The sequence below is a fragment of the Colobus angolensis genome, unplaced genomic scaffold (assembly GCF_000951035.1).
Source record: "Colobus angolensis palliatus isolate OR3802 unplaced genomic scaffold, Cang.pa_1.0 Scaffold85, whole genome shotgun sequence".
NCBI classification, from domain to species: Eukaryota; Metazoa; Chordata; class Mammalia; order Primates; family Cercopithecidae; genus Colobus; species Colobus angolensis.
In genome coordinates, this window is record NW_012122376.1 from 1,579,867 (window position 1) to 1,590,588 (window position 10,722).

At 44.6% G+C, this 10,722-nt stretch overlaps 2 protein-coding genes across 3 annotated transcripts in view; one reads left to right on the plus strand and one right to left on the minus strand.

Moving 5' to 3' along the window:
* The window catches only part of DOCK1 (dedicator of cytokinesis 1), a 489,568-nt gene that overhangs the window by 264,587 nt on the left and 214,259 nt on the right, over positions 1 to 10,722 (minus strand). The window lies entirely within an intron of this gene.
* The window catches only part of FAM196A (family with sequence similarity 196, member A), a 57,891-nt gene continuing 50,278 nt past the window's right edge, over positions 3,110 to 10,722 (plus strand). The window contains exon 1 of the mRNA XM_011930178.1: positions 3,110 to 3,237. The gene's annotated coding sequence lies outside the window, so the exon portion shown is untranslated. The remainder of the gene's footprint in view (positions 3,238 to 10,722) is intronic.

Below are 10,722 nucleotides of genomic sequence, written 5' to 3' on the forward strand. Positions count from 1 at the left end.
GCGGCTCCCGGGGCCGGGACACCCCGGAGCAGCCGGGAGTGGACCCTGCGCGGGCGCAGGTGGGGGGCGAGGTTATGCAACTGCATCTGACGCGGCCGGGTCACCGAGGGGGCGTCTGGCAACTTTGGCGACGCCAGCGAGGAGCGGGGCTGCGCCTCTGAGATGTGGGTTCCAGACAAACGCCACAGCTTCCTGAGCGCCCGACAGCCTTAGCTAGGCAGAACTGGGGGATCCGGGGGCGGCCGTCTCCCATGAACATTTCGAGGCTTTTAAGTATTTTCCAAACTAAAGCGCCCTGGAAAGTACGGCTGATTAACTTCGGTGGGGGGATGAGTTGGAGCAGAAGGGCCCTGACGCCAGCCGTTGAGGAGAAGCGCGAGCAGCAGTGAAGGCAGATGCCCACGTGAAATGCCAGTCTCCACCACTCCCTGGGGTTGGCACCTTCCCTGGGCTGCGGGCTGGGGTCGGTGCCCACGGGGCTTCTGGGTGCCTGGCATCCCAGGTCAGACCAGAACAGGCGTGGGAAACCAACCAACCCTGCAGACCTAAGAGAGGGCGAGCTGGCGGGCGAGGGCAGGAGGGAGGAGGGAGCTCGCGGGCAGCCCTGGGCCGGGGCAGCTCCTGGAGCCCAAAGTCAAGAGCGAGAGCCTGCATCTTGCTGGTTCATGCTCAGGGCTCCAGGCTGACATCCCCACTGCTTGGATAAAGAGCCGCTCCCTGTGACCTCAGCATTCTACTACCCAAAAATATGCCACAGGGAGAGGGAGCCAGTGATAAGGAGATGCCAGGAGTGGGGGAGGAGAGGTGCCTCTGGAGTAAATAGGAGAGAAAATGGGTGCGTTTTGCTTATCTACAGTCCAGGGCTCCTGCACGGACCCCTCTCCTGCTGTTGGTGTGTGCTGTGGGGCTGGATACGCTCTGGGCCCCTGCGCCAGAAGCAGCCGGTGAAGCAGTTTACTTTGACCTTGTCTGCTTAGGCACTGAAATTCTGCGGAAGCATTCCGAGGTGAAACTGCAAGAGTGGGAAGGAACTTTGGGGGAGCCCTGCCTTGGCTGGGAAGCCAAGCGATCATATCAGAAGACTACAGCTCAGGCTAGCACAGGGTAGACGTCTGTGCACTTGAACACTTTCCCCTGAACGAGGACTTGCTAGAGGGTTACCTTTCCATATCTCAGTGGGGGGACTGTCAGGGTGACTGCGCTGGCTGGGGTCTTGATTAAAAAAATACCACTCACAAGACCAGGACCATGCCCAGAGTAGTACATACGTGAAAATGATATAACTCTTATTAAGCTTACACTACAGCAGGTTACCGTCATTTCACCATGCAGAGGTGAAAAGTGCTGGTTTTTACTATTCTCCCACACTGTGCTGTTTCTTACATTCATATCCTGTTGAATATTACTTTCGAAAGTTCATATTTATCTTTGCAATTTTTTTGCAAGAATGATTAGCAAACATGCATAGGGGGCTCAAAGGAAAAATGGAAGTCCTGCCATCTGCATGCCTCACCAGATATTAATCATTTACTATCCATGTTTACTACTTACATTAGATGGCACTGCTCCTCAGGATGGTTTTATTAGAGGCGCATTTGGTGAAGGAAAAAAAAAGTCTAGCACAGCTATCACTAATTGCGTGATTTTGCATAAATTACGTTAGCCATGGAGAGTTTTGTTTTCTTCACTAAATTCATCATTTTGTTTAAAAGACTGAACAATTCAGTTTAATTTCTTTAGCTAAATGAAAGACTTTTTCTTAAAGACAGGATGTCCTTGAAAAGCTAAATATGTCTTTAAACTTACTACAGTTGCCACGACTTTGTATTTTATCATTGTGATTAAGACTTTGAGCTTTTACGTAAGTCAGGCCCTTTATCCTATTAAGAAACAGAACTACTGGTTCAGAAATAGGCTAACAAGGCAAAAGCTGGGGAGCTCCATGTCTACACAATGAAATTTCTGCAAGCTCTACGGGAGGCTGGGTACTCTATGACTCTGTTTACTTTGGGGGCTTCTCTGTTTTGCCAGTTATTTCCCCTGTGACAGGAAAGGGAATTTTTGTGTTTTGTTTCTCCCTCTATAGGGAAATTTTTTTTAATAAATCAATAAATAAGAGAAAGACTTATTCGTGAAAGGCATTCATCTACAAGGAAGACTCCTACACATTGAAATAAGCAGTCCAAAAATCAAAATGATTCTCAGAAATAACAATGGATCGCAGCAGAGCGGCAGGACAAACCCGTTCATGTAGACATTTGTATTCTCTTGTTTGCACCCAGCCATGGCTATCTCATTTAGAGACACAGCTACTGAACTCTGGAATATGAGAGGCAGGTGACATGCTTCTCAGAGACTCATGATACAGAAATGGTCACAGCTACATCCCAAAGCAGCAGCTCTGTGGTCAGAAATTTACATAGGAGGGCAGTGACAGGTTCACCAGGGATTTTAATGCTTGTGAAGGATGCTGTTTAACCCGTCCATAGCACCCAAGCAGCTCAGTTGGGAAGGCTGGCAAATTCTACATACTTCAGGCAAACCACTGTCATTCTGGGAATGTGAGGTCATAAAAACTCCCCAGATAAAACCAGTGTCATCGTCATTTTTAATAGTCCTTCATAAATGTGAAGCACCACATCCCCTCCCCACCATAATTCCACTGGTTGGAGACCTACATTCCCCAACCAGAAATTAGCTGGCATGATTTATGAAGCAGATCTTCTGTCTCCTCACATATTTGATTTTAATATTTCATAACATTATGGAGTGACTTCAATATTTTAAAGCAAAATTTAATATGATTGATACTACATGATGACACTTTCATTACCACGAAACTCTCATACAAACATTAAGAGATTTATCAAATACCGGAGCTAACCTATGATACGTATGTGGTGAAACTTCATGACTTTTAATCAGTTTATTTAACATGGACATTGTTCTTATACATTAAAGACAGAATACAGACTTGCAGGAACCAAACTACAGGGACCCTGACAGGATTGCTGTAAACTAGTTGTTTGGACAATGTCTTGTGTTAAGCACTAAGCCATGAAAGTATAGGTTTGAACCTTTGGACCATGTGTGATAATGTGTCTGTTTCAGATCCTGAAGGCACTAACTAAGGTATTTCCAGGCAACCAAGGATCTTACCTCTCACACTGAGAAAAACCATAACTTCAGAGACATTTTCTGGTTCCAAATTCAAGTCCTTTCAGAGAACCCTCTACTGTAAGTCACAGGATATTCAGTGTGCATCTGAGTCATATGTGCTTTAGACACTATTCAAACCATCATGAATGGGTTGAGGGACTTTGAGGTGTACAAAGATGTCACCAGATGACAAATCACTATCTGAATAAATACAAAACATTCTCACTTGACAACTGTGTTTCTTTCTGCTGAGTATATATTCCCAGCTCTAACTGGGACTGAGAGAAAATTAACTTGAATGGAGAACAGCAGATATTAGGGACAAGCAGGAATTATGATTCCAAATTACTCTATAAACCTTTTGGCTAACAACATATTTCAAAGGGATTTGGAAATAACTCTCCCCAAAGTCATTATTTGTGAATATATATTTTATAGAGCACTGAACTGTTTATTCAAAGTATTGCACATCCATAGACATGTTCTTTTTCCCACACTATCCTGCTGTTAGGAAGTTTGAGCAAAAAAAAAAAAAAAAAGAAAAGAAAGAGATTCTTGCATCTCTGCATACCGTACACTCATATGAATTATACTACTCTATCCAACAGAATGGTAAACAAACAAACAAACAAACAAACCCAGCATATCAAAATGCTTGTTGAAGTTTATATTCTACTTAATATGGAAAATTCCAATTCAGTCCTTAATAATCTAGCTTTGGCCATGAAATGAAATGCAGTAAACTACAACATATGAGAGACATGGGAAGGAGGCTACGGAATGCTGAAAACACTACAGGCAGCCTTGCAGATAAAAGTTGCTCTCACTCCATCTCAGCAGAGATGATCACAGCTATATCCCAAAGCAGGGGTTCCATGGACAGGCACATCCCAGAGAGAAAGAGAAAAAAGCACAGGCTGATGGCATGAGGGCCTTTTGACAGCTGTTCAGTTGAGGAAGCAGCAAGGGGCTATGTCATACTCATGCCAACCTTAATGAAACTGAGTAGTCTTTGTGTTTCTAGGTCATTCCACTGGTGATGTGGGATCCCCCACCCTTGTTCTTCTCTAGGAAGGATCTTGTATTTGTCAACTGCCCTTCTTAATGTTTTTTAAAATCTTTTCTATATGTACTTAGTGGTTAGATTTTAGATAATTCTTACTACCTGCATTTTGTACAGTGAAATCTGCTTATTTTTGTAGTAAGCGATTATACCATCCTTAAAACTGTAGCAAAGATATAAAACCTGGGATTTTTAAATGGGGCAAGCATAGGGAAGGTAGACGGATATGCAGATGGCTTTGTTCAGAGGGCAAGCATAGGGAAGGTAGACGGATATGCAGATGGCTTTGTTCAGAGAGGCCTTCTGATTTGTGGATATGTACTGAGCTGTTGCAGCAGTGGCCAAGGCAATGTGTAAGGTGTTACAAGACCAAGTGAGAGGACTCCAAGAAGCTCAAGTCCAGGAGGAAGGGAGGTGGTGGCAAGAAGTGGCAGGAGCCTAAAGACTCCCAGGTAGAATCAGGATAGGAGATTACAGGCAGAGAGTGATGCCCTGGCTGACTTCGTGGGTGATGCTTGAGATTGGACTCCTGAGCCCAGCAGACATTAGTCCTGGAGCTTAAGCCAAGTGGGAGGGTGCTCAGGGCTACAGACTTGTATGGTAAGAGTGAGAAGTGACATTTGGCAAAGGTTGAGGTGCTGGGATCAGAGAGTAGAGGCACAGTTTGCAGTCTGTTTGAGGAGGAACCAGCAGAGCAGGAGGGTCCTCTGTTGATGTTTTAAACAAGAACATATATTCTCAGAAGATTAAGACAGTATAGCCGGGCGCGGTGGCTCAAGCCTGTAATCCCAGCACTTTGGGAGGCCGAGACGGGCGGATCACGAGGTCAGGAGATCGAGACCATCCTGGCTAACACGGTGAAACCCCGTCTCTACTAAAAATACAAAAACTAGCCGGGCGAGGTGGCGGGCGCCTGTAGTCCCAGCTACTCGGGAGGCTGAGGCAGGAGAATGGCGTAAACCCGGGAGGCGGAGCTTGCAGTGAGCCGAGATCGCACCACTGCACTCCAGCCTGGGCAAAAAAGCAACACCCGGTCCAAAAAAAAAAAAAAAAAGACAGTATAACTGGGGGTGAACCAGAAGAGAGGAGTTGGAGACCAGTTGAGAAGGTGTCACAGGTGAAAATGAGCCAGTCCCAGTAGCACTGGGAAGTAAGTTAGGGGACAACTATGAGAAAAACCTTTTGGCAGGCAAGTCTTTGTAATGTGGCAAGATAGAAAGAAGGGACTAAAGATGCTACCCAAGGCCAGCAGGACGGTGGGGGATTTTAATGGAAACAGAGTCTGCGAGCCAGCAGGAACCGGGGAAAAGATAGGATTTCTATTAAATATCTGAGTGTGAATTTTCAACTGGAAATATTATTTTAAAAAACAAGATTTTCATTATCTCTTACCTCCTAGAATGTCCATGAGAAATACTTTCAAATGGGAGGAAAATGGACTAAGCGATTCACAACGCAAATCCTTAAATGACTAAGCATAGTACTGTCTATAACAGGTGCTTAATAAATATTTAATGAGGCTACTAACACAAACCTAGTCAGTGATTTTGCTACCAACTCAGGAAATCCTGATTGGGAAATAATTGTTTTCTTCCATTTCCAATTGTAACTTTTTGTGTAGTAGGAATTAAAGGAAACACCATGAGAAGGCAGTAAAGAGGAAGATGACTTCCAGGGCTGAACAGTCCTGACGTCCGGCCATGCCGTGTTTAGAAAAGAAAAAAGCACCAAAGGGTTGGGTTCTTTACCACCAAACTCAACCTCGGCAATTCCTTTGGTGAAAATTCAATTGGGTAGAAGTTGAGTTTTTAGAGAAAGAATGTCTTTGAATTTTGCGACCTAGTATTAGGGTAAAAGAAGAAAACGAGAATTGAGAAAATGCATCTCACTGCAGTCAGATAAATTAATGTTCTTCTAACCCAAATGCTGACATTTTGGTTAAAAAGAGTTTTCACCAGAGTTCACCAAAAAAACTGGAGAGTTCATTGGGCCAGCATGAGAGAACGACATGTCTGTCTCTCAGCCTTAACCTCACATCTCAATTTGACGTCGTGACTTCAACTCCATTGATCTCTGTGCCAGACCCACCAATTTCTCATTTTAAAAATCAATAAGAGTACTGCATAAAGATTATTTTTGTCTTTTTTCCTCGTGTAAATCACATTGCACAGTGTCCACTTAACCGTGCACTTGAGACTCCCATAGCTTAGATAATGTGCCATGTGCAAACGTAGTGTGTGAAATTAAAGGAATGCTGAAAATATGTTTTTCACTTTCAAACCATATTTTTCATTTGACTTCTTGCCCAATGATAACTGCATTTCTCAATTACTTACTTTTCTTGTTTTAATGGTAGTTGTTAGCTCAGTGGCTTCACTGAAGTCATTCGCATCCTCATTTAATTTGTTTTGCACTTGCTATTTATATTTTAATTGCGCTGTATAATATTTATTCTGAATATATATCTACTTTATTTACTGTGTCTATCAGATTTATCCATGTGGCAAAAACACCCAGGGTGAGGCTGAATTACAGAAGTTAGCAGGTGGCTGGACACTGGACCCTCAGACAGAGTGCCCAGGCTCACTGACGGGGTTGGCCCCACACTGCACTGGGCAGGTTAACTACTGAGTGAGTGGCAGAGACTGGACCCCAACTCACTCCTGGGAATTATTTAAATTCCACACGGAAGCATCAGTTCTAACTCTGTATCTGAAGAGTCAGTGAGAGTGACCACTGGCAAATGCAGCTTTAAAGTATAACTCTAAGCCAACCGTACAGTTTTTAATCAGCCAGTTAAGGTTGGAACCTTCTGGCGGTGATTCTCAAGCTTGTGTCTCTTAGGTCCTGCGTCTGGTGTCATCCACATGCACAACACATCCCGAGGTGTGCTGTCTTTGTGCACATCCACCTTACCACCAGGGCCATGTACTGAGCGCTTCCTAGGAGCGGACCTCCTAAGCCCTGACCCAGCTCACAGGGGAGTGCTGCGTGGTGGTGAGAGAAGAGGCTCCAGGCCAGGCTGTCCTCCTTTGCCCTCCTCGCTCTGCCAGTAACTATCTGTGTGACCGTGGGCACGTGACTCCACTACCTGTGCCTCGGTTTCCCCATCTTTATTAAAAATAGTAATTTCTCCTTCAGAGGGGGTTTGGAGAATGAAAAGTTCAGACATATACAAAGCACAGAATGGTACCTAGCCTGTGTTGAGTGTTATACACAAGTGTTACCTTTTCTTATCTTTGCTCTCCCAGGTTAGATCACTTGCCCAGAGTTCTGGGCTATTAAGTGGAGGGGAAGTGCCAGAACACAAAACCAAGCAGGTGGGTCTCAAAGCCCCAGTTCTTAGGGACTACGGCCAGATATTAACCATGTTAGCAAACCACAGCAGCATGGGCAGACCTCGAGCACCCCCTCTCCAATGTAGAAAATCCAAAGTTATTCACTGTGCCAAAACTGTCAGTGTACGAACGACTGGTCTCAAATCCCAGATCCACGGCTGAAAAGAGCTGCCCCAAGCCATTGAATTCCTAGAAGGGAACAGAACTCTAAATGTTTTGCATCTCCAACCAGAAATATTTAAAAAAAAAAAAAAAAAAAAAAAGTGTGAATATGCCCTATGCCTACTATGGGTCTAGTCCATTAAAATTTACTTGGCATATGCCATCCCATAATTCATGGATGTTGTGAAAGACCTGGATTTTCAACCATGACAATGACTGGCCACTAGCTATCTCCTCTGTGGAATATGAATCCACCCCGTCTGGCGGTGCACAGCACAGCCCAGCCAGGCCAAGGCGCAGACACTCTGTGAGCCTGCGTGGGATCTGCTAGTGATCATCTCAACACCACCTGGCTGATGTCTAGGTTCATCCTAGAGAAAAATGGAAGGGGCCCGTCTTCCCTGCTCCCTTGTGACATTCACTCATTCACTAAGCCCCTCATTCAATCAATATTTCTGGGTACTTTTTATATACCACAAGCTTCTCTAAGCTTTGGGGATACAGCAGGAAATAGAAGACAACAAGGGATGAAAAAGATAAAGGAAGAAGGCCAGTAGTTCTTTATCATGGGGACATTATTAAAATTATGTGAGGTGTTTAAAACAAAAAGTGGTACCCAGTCTCCACCCTCCAGAAGTTCTGATTTGCCTGGACTGGGGTAGAGACCAATATGCTTTTTCCTTCTTTCTTCTCCTTGTTTTTAATGGATTAACTTCCTGGCCTCCAAGTGTGGCCTTTGAGGGAGCCAGGCTGAGGGAATAGAGCCCTTAAGGAAAAATATGTGTTTACCTCCTTCCTGTGGGAGGACAGCCACCCCCTGGATTTTCTTCTACGTGGCAGGAAATGCTCTCTTTAAAAACTCACACACAAAAACAAAAACCAAAAAAACTTATAAAAGGTTCCATTTCATCCACACCTATGCTCTCCTCCAAACCTTCAAGAAGGCCGAAGCATACGGGGGTCATGTGAGGTTTTGGAAAAATTTATGTTTTCCTTTTTAAGATCTTTTTAGCATGCTCAATCCACAGAGAATCATTTCATAGATCATGAGTACTGCTTACTCACTACGAAGCTACCTTCTATTCATAAACTACACAGGCTTTTGCTACTGTTCTCTTTCTCTTTTCCACAAGCCTTGTAAAGTAACAGGGCATCTGTTCCAAGGAGGTGCTGGAGAGATAAAAAGATAGAGGCAAACGTAGGAATATTTGCTGAAAATGGGACTCTTCATTGCGTTTAACACTTAATGTGTTATGTGTTGGGTGCTTCATAGAACAGGAAACCATACGATGTCCTGCTTCAGGTGCCTGCCCGAGCCTGCACTCTTGTTTTGCCCCAGGGTGAATTGTCACATTCCCTTCTGGACAGGAGATGGGGTTGCTGCAACTGGCCCTTTAAGAGCAGCCAAAACGATGGGAGTTGTAGCTGAAGGCCATCAGAACTCTATGAGCCTGATTCAAGGGAACAGCCCACAGATGTCCCACAGCTGACCTGGACTGATGTTCCAGCACACATCCCCTTCCCTTCCTGTGTCTGTGTGTGCATTGCTCTCGACTCACCATTCCCCTAACATCCTTTCTCTCTTCATACACCCCCATTTCCCTTCTCCTTCCTCTCCATGTTCATCTCAATGGACAACAGCAGTGTGGCATGAGATTCCTAAGTACTGCTCTTCCTTATTTAGTATAATTACATATTCATTGTTCTCAATTCAAATAACAGGAAAATGAAAGCGATTTCATTCATATGTTTATGCCCCTCCGATACAGTTTGGCTCTCTGGCCCCACCCAAATCTCACCTCGAATTGTAATCTCCATCATCCCCGCGCGTCAAGGGCGGAACTAGAGGGAGGTAACTGGATGGGGGGGGCAGCTTCTCCCATGCTGCTATCATGATCGTGAGTGAAATCTCAGGAGGTCTGATGGTTGTCTAAGGGTCTGGCGTTTCCCCTGCTCGCGCTCATTCAGTCCTGCCACCTTGTGAAGAAGGTGCCTGCTTCTCCTTCGCCTTCCACCGTGATTTTAAGTTTCTTGAGGTCTCCCCAGCAATGCAGAACGGAGAGTCCATTAAACACGTGTCCTTTATAAATAACCCAGTCTCAGGCGTTTCTTCATGGTAGTGTGAAAACGGACTAATACACCCTTGGAAGTGACTAGCCCCACGGGTATGCCCCAGACCCTCCATTGTTTTTTTCCTTCTGAAAGCCAGTGATTCATCCTCTAGAGCAGATTAGACAACTGAGGTCAGGAAAGGTACCATGCTCTGAAATGTTATTCCAAGCTATTGAGATTTTTAAATTAAACTCTGAATTTATTTTGCCACTACCATATCTTGGAAGAAAGTTGAGTACTATAAGGACAAAGCTTCTGATAATTCCTAGCAAGTCACATTTTCTACAACAGTATGGGACCTCAACATACTGCATGATTAAATATAGAACCTGTACAATTTCTGTGCCATCTACTCATTTCTGTGAGTGTGTGTGCCATCTCCTTCTCTCCCCTCAGCACAGGAAACATTTGTACAATAACCACTCAAGATAGTTATGCCAAAGTTCAGAAGATAAAAATCTCTGGATATGGTTTTACCTCAACGAATAAAATTCTATCCCTTCTCCTTTCCACTTCTCTAATTCCTACTCAGGTTTCATTATACAGCCATGTTCTACCTAATCGGAGGATCCAAATAATGTAGAAAGACTCCTTGGAAGCCACTAATATTGTACACTCATCCTAAGTCTTCTTGCCATATCTTAGCTAAGACCCCAGCTCTAAGGATACTGTGATGTACAGTGTTAAGATTCTCTTGCTGGAGCGCAGTGGCGCAATCTCGGCTCACTGCAACCTCCGACTCCCTGGTTCAAGCGATTCTCCTGTCTCAGCCTCCCAAGTAGCTGGGATTACAGGCACGCACCACCACACTCAGCTAATTTTTGTATTTTTAGTAGAGACGGGATTCACCATGTTAGCCAGGATGGTCTCCATCTCCTGACCTTGTGA